The following is a 17,427-nucleotide window of genomic DNA, read 5'->3' as shown; positions in this document are numbered from 1 at the left end:
AGATACAGAAGGCTTATCACATGACTGCAAAATAGATACATTTTTACAAGGAAATTGGGAATGCACTGGTAGGCTGTGAAGTTATAAGGGAATGAGACAGGCAGTGGAAGAGCATACAATCTATGTAATGCATATAACCTGGCTAGGAAGGCCACCTTTATTCCTTTAGCCCTCATGCACACTGGACGTTTTGATATAGCTGGTAACGTTATTTTTAGCATTTTTGCATTAGCGTTTAGCGGCATTTTGCCACGATTAGCGGCATTTTTCCGCGTTTGCATTTTTTAGCATTTTTTTACCAGAAAAATTTTTTTGGGGTTAAAAAAAGTCCAAAAATGCCGGTTTGTGGCGTTTTACCGCTTTTTTCAATGTTAGAGCGTTTTTACAGCTAAACAACTCCTCTAGAAACCCACTAGTTCTGGGGGTTTTTTTCAGCCAAAAAAACATTGAGTACAGTCTATGTGTGCATGGACACATAGAACAACATGCTGGGGGGTTTACTAGCTGTAGAAAAATCGTCAAAAGCCAAAAACAGCAGCTGTAAAAACGTCAAGTGTGCATGAGGACTAAAAATCCATATAAATTACACAGGTTGAAAGGTTAAATAGATGTATAGAGTGCCCTAACAGCATTTAATAAGCCACACATAGCCAACGTTTGTGTTTCAGAACATCGCAATTAATGTAAAGGAGCCATTTGTACTGCCTGCGCACTAAACCACAGCAGCTTAATATACTGGCACCTGTCCATTCAAGCTGCAGTGCACCAGCGGTAAGGGGGGTGGTGTGATGCGCAATGTTTCAACTTTTGTGAATAATCATATGCTACCTATACCATATATAAATCTCCAATCATATAACAAATAAAAAAAATATAAAATATATTCAAAAACAAAAATTGTCCAAAATATAAATCAGTGCAAAACCATAAAATTGTGTCCTTCAAAAGTTATATAGTCACTCAGTGAAAGTTCCAATAAATCCTGGTGTTGAAGCCTTCCAAGCGGCTCCCTCGGACAAAGAAAAACCTCAAAAGAAAAGAAAATTCATATAGTGCATTATCCCTGATAAACCATCAAATAAATACACTAGATAAATAAATAAAAACACTCTGTCAAACCATATTAAACCAAAAAAAAACAAAAAAACAAAGAACACAGTTGATCACTGACAGTGAAAGGTGAATAGATGTGTCAAACGTGACAGTGAATCAATCAAGTGCAAAAAAAGCATCTAGCAACAGGTGTCAATAACTGTGTTCACTTCTATTGTGTAAGAAGTGAATACCCTTACCAAATAAAATTAATAAACACGCCTTTAGAACCATCAATCTAAGATTAGTTCCACAGAATGTACTCCACCGAGGAGATCCTTTAAGGATATCATCACAGCCTTATGTCATCTGGATATTACTTTATCCTCTACTACCTCTACTACCAAGCTTTAATAGCAACACAATGCAGATCGAATGGATGTTTGGATCCTTGGTATCGTATCGATACAGAGCGCCTCTCCTCCAGCTCTTGCTCCTTCCCTGCATTGTGTTGCTATTAAAGCTTGGTAGTAGAGGATAAAGGTTGCAAGTTTAAGCACTGTGATGCATTTTAACAACAATCCCACAGCTAAGGGATTATCAAAACAATCCATTGAGGCTAGGCTCCCATCTATGCAGATTGCACGATTTCACAGTGCGTTTTGTGTTTTTGACCACTTGTTTTTGATGCATTGTTATGCGTTTTGCCTTTTTTATTTTAATCGCCAATAGGAAAGTATTGACTTTGATGCCACTTTAATGTGGCTTTGGATGGGTGTGACTTCAGTGCAACTTTGATGCTACTTTCATGCTACTTGAGTGACAGAGAGTGTAAAGTTGTATCAAAGTCATACTACATGGACCGAACTGTCAAACTTTCCAATTAGCAAAAAAAAAAAAAAACTCATATTAAAGTCGCACCCATCCAAAGTTGCACCTATCCAAAGTCACATCAAAGTGGCATCAAAGTCAATACTTTCCTACTGGCAAAAAAACCCCGCAAAATGCATAAAAAACGCAACACTTGCATTTTTGGTGTGATTCCATTGAAGTCTATTGCACATAAATGCAATCTGCTACAGGAAAAAAGTCCCTTGCCCTTTCAAAAAAATGCACCAGTTCAAAACCCACAGATGTGAACTAGATCCATAGGAAATCATGTTAAATGGACTGTAGTACGTTTCTGCAAGCTAGAAAAGCCATAAGTGTGAACCTAGAGTTAATTCATATCCATTCACACTACACAGTGAATTTAAAGGGGTACATTATGACTGTAAAGTGTGTGGGCAGTTTAATGATTATTATCACTAATGTATTAAATAAAGTACACAATATTTTCTATCTGTTGTATACGTTTTCTGGTTGTTGAAGAGTAAAAATGTACCATGGGAAAAAATAGGCATTGTCTATACACACACACGCACCTCTAGAAATCACTTGATATCTGACTACAGTAAGCTGAAATCTGGTTGTTTTAGGTTACCACCAGGCCTGGACTGGTCATAGGGCACACCGGGCATTTGCTTGGCTGCCAGCCTTGTGTCTTTCTTTCTTTCTCTCTCTTCTGCAAAAAATGTTAAAAAATAATAAAATATAAAATTATAAAAAAAAATTCATAAAAATAAAAACCTACTGACACTAGTGAAACTACCAGGGTCGCAAAGGTCACTCTAGCAACAGGACCATGACTTTCTACCACTGGGCTCCGAGGAAAGGGTCCCTGGGCTTGAGGCTGCTCAGTCCAGAATGCCCAGGCCTATTTTTTGTCCCAGTCCGCGCTTGGTCACCACCCTCTGCACTGTTCACAGAATAAACCTGAGGATACAATAAATTAAAATTGACCTGTAGGAGATACTGGAATAATCACTGACTGATCTGCTGATTGCTAAAGTGATGCTAAGACAAGCAGAGGGCAGTAACAGATCCTGGGGAAGATTATTCACAAATAAATAAATAAATAGGCGAAAAATAGTAAATTCCTTAAAGTGTATCTAACCACTACAACAAAAATGTAGTATACAGTCATGGCCGGAAAAAAAATTGGCACCCCTGCATTTCTGCCAGATAATGCATCACTTCCCCCAGAAAACTGGTGCAATTGCACACTTGGAATGGAATTATTGCTTACAATTTCGAAGAAGGCGTCAATAATTTTGTCCAGTCCATGTTTGGGGTTTCGCGTGGAATGTGTCAGATTTGGCTTTTTGTTGTTCCACTTTTTTGTGTCATACCAATACAAACAAAAGGAATAAACATGAGAATGCCGAAACATTTGTAATTGCAGCAATTTTCTGGGAAAAGTAATGCATTATCTGACAGAAATGCAGGGATGCCAATATTTTTAGCCATTAGTGTATATCAGTGTACCAATCATTGGATGTAATGCCGGTATTAGTGGGTTTTTTTCGGCTTTTCCCTTGCCAGTAACACACTCCCTTTCTAGGTCAACAATGCTCACTCACTGTATCTACAGAAGAGAATGTTGTCGCCCTAGAATAGTTATTCCTTATTTGGACTACAGAACATCTTCTCCTAATCTTCATAACATAGGGAGAGGTAGTTTTTTTTATAGTTTCAGAGGTAACCTGGAAAAGGCTTATAAAATGTCTCTAAATTTCAAATGTCAGCTTACTATCAGATGTTATGAGCTCACTTAAATCTGGAGTTTCCACTTTGTAAGATATTTTCATTTTTGTACTATTTATGTACAAGGACGCCACAACTGCACATAACATATGCAGACTCCACAGACACAGATTACTTCTTAGTAGTGGTGTACAATAGTTATGGGCGTCACTGGCACCTGGAATAGTATTTTCAGATACTGAAGTGCTGTGGATTACTTGGATATCCATACAATGCCTGGCTGAGGCAGTAATGGACATTCTGAAGCGGCCTGGCAGAAGGAAAAATTGGTTATATAGGGAAATTTGGCATGAATGAATGAGGAAAGGGTTTGGATTTGGGAAGGAACTGACAATGAGGAAGAGAATGAGGTAATTGGTAAGGAACAGGATGATAGAAGGTGCAGTAAAGGTGGAATGGAAGGAGGCAGGTGAGGGGAAAATTGGCAATAGGAGAGAGGAGGGGGTTGCAAAAGAGAAATAAATGAGGAAGGACAGGGAGGACAGTATAAACAAGGTTAGAGAAAGGGAGGATGCAGGCAGCAAAGGAAGCACATGAAGGTCCAGATGGGAAAGAAAAGAGACTTAGACAATAACAGTGCGATCTAAAGGGCTAGGTGCTGAGATGGAAAAGGGTATCACGGTATGGATAGAGATGATCTGAGCATGGGGAATGATGGGCAATAGCAGAGGAATAGAATAGGCCAAGGAGAGTGATGGAGGTATAGCAGAAGGGGCCAGGGGGCATGTGAGCAAAAAGTCCGAAGGTTGGAGGAATCAGAAAAAAGAAGTTGGGTGGAGGGAGAAAGGTGAGCATGAAGAATGGCATGGAGGTAATCATAAAGATGATGGGAAGTCAGTAGGAGTAGGAATCAGTGACGTGCGGAAGAGGCTTAGAGGTAGAAGAGGGATGGTCGGGCATGGGGGGCTTGGGGTGTAGTAGTAGAATGAATGGAGTGGGGCATGGTATGGCCAAAAGGAGAGAGAGTTGCATAGGGTCATTGTCTGCCAACAAGGAAGCATAAGCACCGGTATGGAAATGGAGAGACATGAGAGCCCGCATGGCCACAGGGAGGCATGAGGCCCCTTATGTAAAAAGAAAAAAGTGAGAGGTCCAGCATGCAAAAGGAAACTATGAAGTCCTGTACTGCAATGGAAAGGGCATGGAGGCACTGTTTGTGACAAAGGGAGAAATGCATCTGCATGGAAACAGAGAGGAATATAGGTGCCACATTCAATAAGGGGGCATCAGGCTCTATGTGGCAATAGAGACATATAGAGTTGCTGTATACATTTGTATATATGAGGCACTGTGTGGCATTAAAGAGAGGTGAAGGTGCTCTGTGTAATAGATGAGCATGAGCATGGATTTTTTTCAGCGGGAACGCGGGGGAAAGCTGTTCCTGGCACCTTCAGCAAGGGGTGTGGGGTGTGCTGGAGGATGTATTGATGCTGGCTGCTGGTGGATCTATTGGTACCAGTGAGGATCTGTTTTTGTGTGAGGGTTTATTGTTGCTGATGGGGGAACTATTGTTGCTGGAGGTCTTATGTTGCTGGTAGGGATATACTGTTGAGGGAGAGGTAGCTGGCTGCTTGTAGATCTGTTGTTGCTGCTGGGGAGATCAAATGATGCTGGGATAGATCTTTTGTTACTGGGGGTGAAGTTTTGTTGTGGGTGGTCCACTGTTGTGTGGGTAATCTATTGTTTTGTGTTGTATTGTTGGGGGGACCTATTGTTGCTGGGGTGGGGTCCATTGTTGCTGGGGGAGTCTATTGTTGTAAGGGGGATCTATTGTTGCTGGGGTGGGGTATATTATTGCTGGGGGGATATATTGTTGCTGGATGCAGGTTATCTATTTTACTGCTTTTCCTGTTATCATTAACAAATTCCATACAAATTATTTTGCACCACAAAATGATACTTGGTTCTGTATTCTCTAAAAGGGGCGGGACTGGGAGGTGGGTAGGAGGTGGAACCAAGAGATGGTGTTCAGAATAGGGTAGGGGGCAGGGACAAGGGGGGACTCAACAGGCAGTCATGAAGAAGCTGCAGAACAACAGGAATGCATGAGGTCCTGTGCTGAAGTATGAAGACAGGAGGTCCTGCATGGCATAAGAGAAGCAATAAACCATCAACAGGAATGTGTATGACACTGCATAACAATAGGGGAAAACACCACATGGTAACAGAGAAGCATGAAGGTGTTGCTTCAGTAGGGAAGCATGGAGCCCCACATAACAGCAGACTGACATGCAGACCCTGCATGCAATGGGGGAATGAGGCTGTGCATTGCATTACAGAGGCATGGAGATGCTACATGCAATAGGAAGGCATGGGACCTAGCTTGGCAACAGAGAGGCAAGGAGATCCTTCATGCAGCACGGAAGCATGGCAATAAGAGGTATGGAAGTGTTCTGTGCAATAGGCTTTAAGTTGCAATAGAAGCTTGGAGCTGCTAGAAGGGAAACCACTGTTCTAGATGTTAAGAATGAGTCCCAGACAAATGTGACTGTAGGAAGACAGAAACTGGCTTTTCTCCCAAGCCAAAGGACTGAAGGCATATCAGAAATTGGTTTCTTTAGGAGAAACTATATTTGTCTTTGGTCATCAGAAGAATGTTGACCCAATAGTAGTACACACGCAGTCCTATCTCCCTCAAAAGAGTGATCACTGTTAATACAACTTAGAAAAAGTCTGAGGAGCAGAAGGCAATCACATTTAATGAGAGATATGCTCTAGCTAAAGATTCAAATTCATTCAGAAAACTCTGAAAGGAATTGGCCACTGGAACATGACAGTAAGCATTTTCCAGATCTACTGACAACATCAAGTCTCTTAGCTAGACCAATACCAACAAAAATGAAAACAACTGTACTATAAGACTGAATGAGTTCCCAACAAGACAATTAATGGAAATAAATATATACATGCATACAGCGGAGGGTGCTTAACCATTAAAGTATGTTTCAAATGTTTTCGTGCATTGCTATTTTGTGTAGAACTTCAGCTTTCTGATGATCATTCATACCTGTGCTTGCACCAGATGTGTTCATATATTGCTCCTCATTCAATCCTGCATTCTTTCTTTTAAGTGGATTGTGTTTACATTTTTAGAGACAATCTTTCCATTCTTCCTCATTACTTTATGTTTATAACATTAAGCGCTGTGTGTAACCTGTGTTATTCATTCACATCTAAAATACTACTCTTTCATGATAGTGTGACCATCACCAATGTGTTATTTGTGCAAATATTTTTGATAACTGCATTCATATGCCCTACAAGACATACACTTCCCACTTTAATTAAGCATTGTTGCCTGTTTACAAATTCGTACTGAATTTTTCAATGAACTGTTGTATATCCAGTTCCTTTACTTGATACAATGGAATCTGAGGGGTTCTATTGCCATGGATATTTCTAAGATCCTTTTGTTGATCTCCTATAGATGGTTTTCATGGAGCATCATGTTCCTGGTACATGATTCTCCAAACCTGCGAAGACATGTCTTTATTACACAATTTGTTTTTCTCAAACTCCAAAGGTATCATTTCTTCTTCTAAATATTTCCTTAAAAAGTGTATGCTTTCATTTTTATATTAATTTCAGCAATTCCCATATTGTTCTCAGTGACAGTCTGCATTTTTTAAAATATGTCTTTCCAAAATATTTGGCTAGTTGCTATGCTTCTGTGGTCAAAATTATATATATAGGGGTTGAAATACTGAGTTTCCAGGCCTAATCACAGTCAGAACTAAAGGAACTATTTGTGACTTCAAAACTTATCTTGGGGGAGTTACCAGAGTCTCCAGGAACTAGAACATACAACCAAAATTACAAACTACCACACTGCAATGGTTCTCAACTAAGTTCAAAAGTTAAAATAAAAAAATGTACATACATACATACAGAGGAGAATGCTTACCCATAAAATGGCACTTATTTTTAACCACATAAAAGTTAAAACCGTGTAATTAAAACCAAGCTATCCACCTTAGTGGGGAGGTATTTAATCGGGTGCAGCAATAACAAATAGATATGCATATAAGAAAAACCTACATCAATAACCAATTATGCCATAGATATGCAACAAACCTGACTGGTGTGAATGGGCCCCAAATACATTACAATTTTACATTAAAATGAGGAGGAAGGCTAGGAAATACACCAGGAATGCGGGAAACAGAATAGCCTTGATGAACACTTTGAATCTCTTTTTGACCTGCGCAATTTCCAAGGCCATCTTAATGGGTTTGATCTGGGTCAGTTCTGTGTATTTTGTGAGTGGATCACTAATGCTTATGTGTAATCCTTTAATCCCTGTTTCTCCAGTACAGCCAGTTAAAATGAAATCTTACAAATTACTATACATACACCTGATTTGACATGTTTTGACAACTTATTAAATTATCTGAGATAGAAAATCAAAGGAATTATGGGCAGGAGCAGCTACTGGAAATAGTAGAAATCAGGATTTAAAAGATGTTGACAGGTGAACATGAAACCTAGGGATAAGCTATACAGTTACAGAAAGTGTTATGAAAATGGTTTGACATTAAATAAATGTGTTTGCATAGGATAATTTTAATCATTTAAAAAAAACCCTGTTAAATACATATGGATTTCAGAAGATTTACAGTATCTAAAAGGAGGGAACATGACTCCTCTGTAGGCTGCCTGAGTTTCCCTGTCATGTTAATCCATCCTGGACCTCCCACCACGTGAGCGCTCATCCATATGACATGCGAGTGAAAGAAGCTGCAGCTTACAAGTGATTTCAGGATTTGAAGGGGTCTGAACTACGGATAAAACTTCAACCCGACTCTCCAGAAGGATTAAAGGTTTTACTCTGGTCTTAACTCTTTAACCGCCTGAAATAAAAGCTGATTTATCATGGTTTTGATGCTTTCTAATTGCTCATGGGGAACAGCTAAAGAATGAGGTCAGAGACAGATAGATTTCATAGAAAGAGCTGCCTACGTGATCTGCCTGTCTTTGGAACAATCATGATGCCCCTGGTGCCACCAAAACAACGCATCTGGGCTTTAGCATATGCAGCACAGAAAGAATAGATCATGCCATTACCCATGTAGAAGACAACACTGGGAAATCAGATTTTAGAATGCTTGAAGACACCAAGCCCCAACCCCTTCTGCTTGGTAAGAACTGTTATATGTCAGTTACACAATCATCACTAGCAATCTAGTAAAACTCCTAAGGCCCCATTCACATTACAGTAATGCTGGCGCTGCGACATGCTTTATTGTGCATTGTACGACATGCTTCATCACTACCACCTATTTCCTTTGAATGAGCCCCTGCTCTTTTTTTTCACTTTATGCATTGTGCTGCACCGTGGAATAGTGCGTTGTGTAGAGGCATTTAGATACCATTTAAAGGTAATGGCGACGCACATACACAATGCATTGCCATAAGCAGCCACACTATGGGATTCATTTACTAATAATGGAGTGTGTAAGATTAAGTGCAGATTTGCATAGAAACCAATCACTTTCGAGTTTTTTTTTTTTTCTTGGTCAAAGCTTAATTGAATAAGCTGAAGTTAGAAGCTGATTGGCTACCATACACAGATGCACCAGATTGCACACTCTCCAGTCAACATCTATGTGTGAAAAGGGCCCATACTGTATGACCAGCTTGAGATTTAGTGTATCAATCATTGCTGCAAAATAGCAAACCACAATGAAAAGCACCGTTTTGAACTAAAGTACAGATGTCACTAGCCATGAAAAACTTGCGAAGGATGACCTTAAGACTGTAAAGAGATGTTAACACATATTGCTGTACGGCTTAGTGCTTTCATTTAAAAGCAACATTAATCAAATAGTGGGAATGGGCCATAAACCCACTAGTAGCTAGTACATAAAAACTCCAATTAACAAGCTAATTAACTGCAGAGAAGCATCTGGTCTAGAGGCAGGGGAAACAGACAGTAAAGAGACAGGATACCAAAAGCACCACAAGGAACAATAAATGCACTATTTGTTATTCGGATTAGCTAGGCTAGTAAAACAAGGCATTATTTGTAAACTATGGCTAGGGTTCTTTTCTTTTATATCCATTCAGTACATCCAGTTGGGTAGCTGAATGGAACAGAGGTATGCATTTTATGCTAAAATGTAGGTAATAGAAATGGTTAATATTTGTAATGGAGGCTCAGTTGGCATAGCCCAAGCAATCACATCTTTATTATGAGTTGTCTGATTGCTGCAAGCTACAGTATTTTGTGTATTTCCTTTTGCATTATTAAATCAATCCATAAGGCTAAAAAGCTTTCATTGTCATACATTTGGGTACCTTAAAGTAGAATTTCAGTCAAATACTAACTATACTTAAATTTCCATTTCCAGGGTTGTTAGAATGAGGGTAGGAGTGGGCTCCTACCCCCATTCTAACAACCCTGGAAAAGGAAATTATTTATATACTTACCTATTCTGAAGGCCCTCACATGATCTCTCCAGCGGTCAGCTTCAGTGCAGAGGAGAGATCTGTGCAATAATGTCACCTATAGGCTTACTATGGGGCATCCAATGTCGGCTGTCCCTCCTCTACACTGAAGTCAGAGCTGGGAGCCGATCATGTGACCAGATCAGAGCGCCCTCAGAATAGGTAAGTATAGACATCTTTCCTTTACAGGGTTGTTAAAATCAGCTTAGAATGGGGGTGGGAGCAGATTTAGGTATAGTTAGTATTTGTCTGGAATTCTACTTTAAAGCAGACCTAAATCCAAACTCATATAAGCTTTGAAGCCAAACTACAGCATTATAAAAAATGTAAATATGAAATTGCCTAAGAGCTCTAAGAAAGGCTAAAGTGGGCACAAACCTTTGGGACCACTTTCGTGGGATTGTGGCCGCCCCCTCTCAGACTGGGGTATGGTTAAGAATTGAGTGATTGAGTGGGAAATTTTAGGTGATGGTTCCTTTAAAATATGCAAAGCAGAGATCTTGAAGGATCCAAATCGCGAGTCATGGAAAATTCTGGAGCATCAATCGGACAGTATATAAGGGGCACCTGGATTGTTTGGAATCAGTGGCCAGTCTGCAAGAAAAAGAGCTCTCTGCAGGAGTAAGGATGTGCCTGCTATGGCTGAGAAATCGCTCGTGGAAAAGGTGGAGAGCGGAGGTGGGGAGGAGTGGCTGCGCTGATGCCTGGCGTTGGCTGAAGAGAAGAACCGGGACCCGTGCGAGCTGGCCGACCACAGCTAGGCCTAGTGTCCCTGAGGTATGCATGAAGGAGATGCTGCCTTGTGAGGTTTCCCCCCTTGGTTTTCACCTGAGCTTGTCTGGGTTGGTATCATTATGATGAATCTTTTTGGCAGAAGCTATCGGTACATTCAGCCCTCAAGTGGGGTATGAAGGATGTGGGGTTATGGCTGAATTTGATTATGCCACAGAAGCTTTTTGTACCTAGGCAGTCTGTCGCGGCAGCTCCTGTTCAGGCATTTAAGAAGAGTTATTGCTTTGCTTTTAACAACTCCCAGTGTCGTTGGAATGCAGCATGTAAGTATCGCCACAAGTGCTCTTTTTGCGCGGGCCCCCATCCTGTGCTTAAATATCCTAAGAAGGTGGGTGGGTCTCCTTTGTCCCAGTTGAATATTTTTCCGAAGAGCCTGCATGCCTGTGAGGCTGGAAAATGTGGCTGGATCAGTATCCAGACAGGGAGAAGGCTCTATTCCTTCTTGATGGGTTTCTTGTAGGTTTTCCTTTGACTACATATTTGGGGGAGGGTTGCAAGGTGGTGTATAATTTGATGTCCGTGCTCCAATACTCACAGGTAGTTTGTGAAAAAATAGATAAGGAGATTGCTGAAGACCACGTGGTAGGCTCCTTTCCTAGTCCGCCGTTTTGGAATTTTCAGATTTCCCCTTTGGAAGTGGTTCCTAAGAGGGAGCCTAATGGTTTTGTATGATACACCACCTTTCTTTTCCTAGGGACTCTTCGTTGAATGACGAGATCGATAGTTCTTTATTTTCGGTATCGTATGCAACCTTCGAGGATGCTGTGGTGAGGATTCGCTTTGCTGGCCAAGACAGATATTAAATCTGCATTCCAGCTTTTTTCCATCTCCCCATTGGCCTTTAATTCCCTGGGGTTTTATTTTGATGGTGGTTTTTATTTGTCCTGTGCTTATTTTGAAATGTTTTCCATTTTTCTCCATTGGGTAATTAGTTCTGAGGCTGGTTGGGATGGCATTGAGCAATATTTGGATGATTTTTTGTTCATTGGTCCCCTGGATTCGGTGCTGTGTTCTCCTTTGCTTCAATTATTTTGTGTGCTCAAGGACCATTTTGGTGTTCCTTTAGTGGAGGAGAAGACTTGCCGTCCACTTCTTTGGAGTTCCTCAATATTCTTCTTGATACAGCTGCAATGGAGTTCCGGCTGCCCCGGGTGAAGTTGGAGAGGCTCCAATTGCAGATTCTAACTTTTCTTCATTGGAAAAAGGTTTTGTTGAAGGAGATGCAGTCTCTGTTGGGGCTTCTGGCTTTTGCTTGCAGGGTTATGCCAGTGGGACAGATTTTTTCCAGGCGGTTGTATCTTGCGACTTCGGGTCGCGACTAAATCCCCCTTTGCTCATTTACGCCTTACCCAGGACTTGCAGGAAGACCTGTTGGTTTTGGCGAATTTCTTGTACAATTGTAGGTCCATTTTTCAGGCTGACTTTGTGTCGACACACGAATTTCTGTTGACAATGGATGCGGCTGGTTCCAGGGGCTTTGCTGTGGTATGGCAGTCGCATTGGTGGTGCGGGGCTTGGCCTGAGTCTTGGGTGTGGAAGAAAGCCACTAAGAATATCGTGTTGCTGGAACAGTTTCCGGAGGTGGTAGCTATGGAACTTTGGGGTGTGCAATTTGCTGACAAGCAGATTTTGGTAAGTACCAATAATAAAGGTGTGATGTTTGCAGTGAATTGCTTATCCTCTCAATTGGTGTTTATTGTACAGTTTTTGCAACACTTGGTTTTTCTTTGTTTGAAATTTAACAACTGGATTATGGCATGGTATATCCCTGGTTTTGATAATACTCTGGCAGATTCGTTTTCTCGTTTTCAGATGTCCAGCTTTCGACAACTGCGGCGGACGAGGTTGGCTTCAGTTGTCCGTCGCACCTGTGGGACCTGATATGAACCTTTTTCAGGAGGCTATAAGGAATTCGGTCGCTCCTTACACTTGGGATGTTTATTTGGCAGCGTGGAAGAGGTGGGTCTCCTTTGCGCATAGTTGGGGCTTTCTGCCCAATTCTCCAACTGAACTAGCTATTTTGTCCTTCTTGACATCGTTGATGCAATGTTGATACTCCTATGGCCACGTGTCCAAGATAATGGCTGGAATTTCTTTTTTCCTTAAATTATTGGGCCTTTCTTCTTGTACCCAGTTCTCGTTAAAACAGGCATTGAAAGGGTATAGGAAATCCAAGTTTGTGCCTGATGAGCGAAGAACTATTTCTATGGCACTCTTGGCCGACTTATGTACTGCTGCTTAGGTGGTCTGTTTTTCCAGTTACGAGACCTTGCTGTTTCGTACTGCGTTTTCCCTGATGTTTTTTGGGGCCTTTAGGATATCCCAGCTGGTTCCGTTGTCCAAGTGTAATTTTTCTGTACTGTTATTCGAGCATGTTGTGGTGAATGATTCGTTGGTGCGGCTGTTTTTGCGTCACTCTAAAACTGATCAGCTGGGGAAGGGTGCATGCGTAATGTTGACCGCTGGTGGGGATTCTTCTATATGTCCAGTGAGTCTGGTTAAGCCATTCCTTTCTGTGCGTCCTCAAGGCACAGGGCTATTTTTGATTAATTCAAATTTGTGCACTCTTACTAAGCATCAGTTTGATTCTGTTTTGTGGAGATGCCTAAATCATTTGGGCCTTTCGCATTTCAAGTTCTCTTCCCAGTCATTTAGGATTGGTGAAGCATCAGAGGCCTCCAGGTTGGGTGTTTCCCCCTCGGGTATTAAAGAATTGGGTAGATGGAAGTCTAAGTGTTTTCTTATACGTAAGACCTAACCTTTTTCTTTAACTCATCGCAGGTGCTCAGCATTGTGTCTGGATTGTATGTTTATTGGGCTTGTAGGAGAGCTGTTCAGTATCTTCCTTGTGGAACTTTGTCATTGTTACCAGAAGCCTTCACTGTCTATTGGAAGGGAGTGAGAGGCCTGTGCTGGTTTCAGCTCTACTGGCAATTACTTCTATTGTCCCAATTATTTCAGGTGTGGCCCCCACCATCTCTTTTAGTGGTTCATCGGGGAGGTGAGAACACTTGATTTGTTGTTTATTATTAAGAAAGATTTGCTTATCTTCCCCATATATGACCGTTGTATTTTCAGAGATTGTTCCCAGGTTTTCTTGGTGGTCCTCTCCTCAGATGTGGGAAATGAGGAAGAGGATTAACAGGACCTTGAAAAAATTCATGCCATCATTGGGTGGCTTGTCTTACAGCCATGTGGATCTGGAGGGTGGAATCCGCTTCTGTGTAGATGGGATGAGTTCAACTTTTAGATGTTGGCCTGAACATTTTTAATTTGGGGCTACAATCTGGTATTGATATGGCTGCTGCTTTGGGGTAGGCTCGCTGGTGGGGACGTTTCAGTGTTATATGGTGTATAATATGGCTCGAGTTCTAATAACTGAGCCAAAAGGTGAGCTGTTTGTATATGGAATTATTGTTTAACACTAATAAAGTGCCACGGCCATTTCTTGCCATGTTTGGTTTAATTGTTTTTCTTTAATTGGTTGTATCTCGGGAATGTGGTGGTTGGGAGGGGGTGTCTGCAATCCCATAAGATTTGCAGTTCTTGCGGCAATATTAATCTTCATTCTGGCATTGTTTTTGCGCCTGCAGAAACTTCACTCAATCCTCCAGCACTACTCCTCTTTAGAATTCATGGTGCCATTCAGCCCACTTGCTGTGTGCCCAGGCTGTCATGGACACAACCCCTGGAGCTATGTTATGAGATTGGCCTGAGCTCTCATGGACACAACCCCTGGAGCTATGTTATGACATTGGCCTGAGCTACAAAGAAAATCACTGATGCTGCTTTATTGAGAACCACAAATACCATAGTAGAAGAACAAAGGCCCTGCTTGTCACAGGATTGGCTAAAAGACAGCTAGATTTAGTGTATATAGTATATAGAGGGAATTTTTCCTCCAGTGAAGAATAATGCTTCTCTGTCTGGCAATCTGATGGACGTGTCTGGTTTGGCAGTTGCCAGGAGAATGGTACTTGCCTGACTGCATTGTGTCAAGTGTAAAGTTTGGTGGAGGGGGGATTATGGTGTGGGTTTGGTTTTCAGGGGTTGGCTTGGCCCCCTAGTTCCAGTGAAGGGAATTCTTCAGGCGTCAGCATACCAAGATATTTTGGACAATTGAATGCTCCCAACTTTGATTGAAATGTTTAGGGGATGGACCCTTCCTGTTCCAACATGACTGCGCATGAGTGCACAAAGCAAGGTCCATAAAGACATGGATGAGCGAGTTTGGGGTGGAGGAACTTGACTGGCCTGACCTCAACCCAATAGAACACCTTTGGGATTAATTAGAGTGGAGACTGCGAGCCAGACCTTCTCATCCAACACCAGTGCCTGACATCACAAATGCGCTTCTGGAAGAATGGTCAAACATTCCCATAGACACACTCCTAAACCTTGTGTCCAACCTTCTTAGAAGAGTTGAAGCTGTTATAGCTGCAAAGGTTGGACCAACTCAATACTGAACCCTATGGACTAAGACTAGGATGCCATTAACGTTCATGTGCGTCCCAATACTTTTGGCAATATTGTGTATGTGAAAGCCACACGTCCTCATCAACATCTCTCTGTTCAGTGCAGTCCTAACTCTATATTTGATAGTCTACATATTGGAGCACATATAGCAATGGATAAATTAAGGGCAGATATTCCTGAATGCAGCACATTCCTCCTTAGAGGGATAGGAACACATACAGGGGTTAGACCAAGAAAAATGGAAACACTACATGATTTGCAGGTGTAAAAGCGACTACATGTTTCAATCTGAAAGCAGAAGTGATGTAACATTCTTCTGCTTCCACTGTGTGATGAGACACCTAGCTAACAGATTGCGCAGGATTGTGACTCGGAATAAGAAAACAACTTCTTCACGGGTCTCAGATTGTATTCTGGCATGACATGACTCTGAATTAAAGGAAGTCCACCTTTCATAACGTTACATGTTACACCCATATTTGGGGTGTAACATGTTATCAGTGCACTGCCCCCTGCTCCCCTGCTTTGACAGCTAACAGGGGATCTCACCCCCTCGCTAGCTGTCAAATTCTGAAAAAACACAACCGTGCAGGGCTCCGCCCACCTGGCCACCTCACTCATTTTCTGTGTTCTGTGAATGGGAAACTACAAGTCACGACAGACTTAGAGGCTGTAGTTCTCAATGAAATACCACGTCGCTGTGGAGCGCTGTGGTAGCTCATTGATTCTTCCTGTCAGAGTGTACCAGCTTGCTCGTATCGGATGTACGGTCAAGCAGATATACTGACAGATCTGCAGGATACCTGCATGGCACCAGTGATCTGCTGATCGCTGATGCAATGCTTTAGAGACTACAGAAACAAAAAATAATAAATGCACATTTTTTTTACCTGAAAATGTGCATTTAGCATTTTTGGTATAAAGATGAACGTATCCTTTAAACGCTGACATAACTCTGTATTACTAGCAGCATATGCAATGAATGACGAAAGTGAGGCTTCCCACCTGTGTCTCATCGCACAGTGGAAGTAAAAGGATGTTACGTCACTTCGGCTTTCAATGCAATACATGTTGTCTCTTTCACACCTGTGTTTCCATTTGTTTGTCTAACCCCTGTAGAAGCCCAGCAAGAGCGCAATGGCAGCTGAAAGCATCTGATGTATGAGGAATGGGCTCCCTCCAGACATACCTGCCCTTAATTTATCCATTCCTATATATGATCAAACATGGAGATTCTCATAGATTACAGTTCGAACTGCCCTACAAAGACGGATCTTGATGTGAAAGTGGACTTCCACATACTGTATGTTTGCAATGTTGTGCACCTAAACCCTATTTTCAACACATTGTTAGACAGTGTAATTTTTTTACTTGGTAGCCGGTACGTGTGCTTAGAAAAACATTTTGTTTTCTTTGCTGTGTTCAATGCCCTTCCATGTGCACCTTGCTTTAATGGCTAGTTATCAATAGAAGCAGTTGCCATTTTTGTTTAGCTTTGTTGTCACCCTGTCACATGTGCATTTGATGTGAACTTCAAGTGGCCTTGCTATCACTCACTACCCAAGCATGGTCCACAGTCATCAATGTCAGGAAGATGATCCTAAACAATGACACCATCACAGGGGGTGACACCAAAATGAAAAGAAGAAAATTCCAGCAGCAGCAACGGAACAACAGGAGCCCCTCAGAGCGGCCGCTGACAGCAGGTTGGGCAGGAGTGGGGTCGGGGCTGGCTGGTGCTGGCGTGCGTTGCCTATTGACAGGTGGATGTCAGCCGGGAGAACTGGGAGTGGCACCGCCTGGCTTTGTATCCCCACATACCGGCACCTCACACTCTGCCACTGATCGGGGAATGGCTCGGACTGGGAAATGCTGTATTGGCTGAAGGAAGTGGAGATGTCACATTGCGAGCTCACCCAGAGGCTGGCCACTGTCATCACCCATGTCAGTAAGAGCTGGGCGAGGCAGGAGACATAGAGAGAGATAGACAGAGGGGGTGACACCACATGTTACCGCACCGGGTGACACCAACCC

At 42.0% G+C, this 17,427-nt stretch overlaps 1 pseudogene; it reads left to right on the top strand.

The window, feature by feature from the left end:
- The first annotated feature begins 5,933 nt into the window (after positions 1–5,933).
- Positions 5,934–13,688, top strand: LOC149467939 (uncharacterized; annotated as a pseudogene).
- Positions 13,689–17,427: the final 3,739 nt, after the last annotated feature.

The sequence above is a fragment of the Staurois parvus genome, unplaced genomic scaffold, assembly GCF_062004578.1.
Source record: "Staurois parvus isolate SC_StPar_1 unplaced genomic scaffold, SC_StPar_1.0 ptg000096l, whole genome shotgun sequence".
In the NCBI taxonomy this organism is placed as follows: domain Eukaryota; kingdom Metazoa; phylum Chordata; class Amphibia; order Anura; family Ranidae; genus Staurois; species Staurois parvus.
The sequence above is the reverse complement of the archived record's forward strand: the minus strand, read 5'-3'. Positions and strand labels throughout refer to the sequence as shown.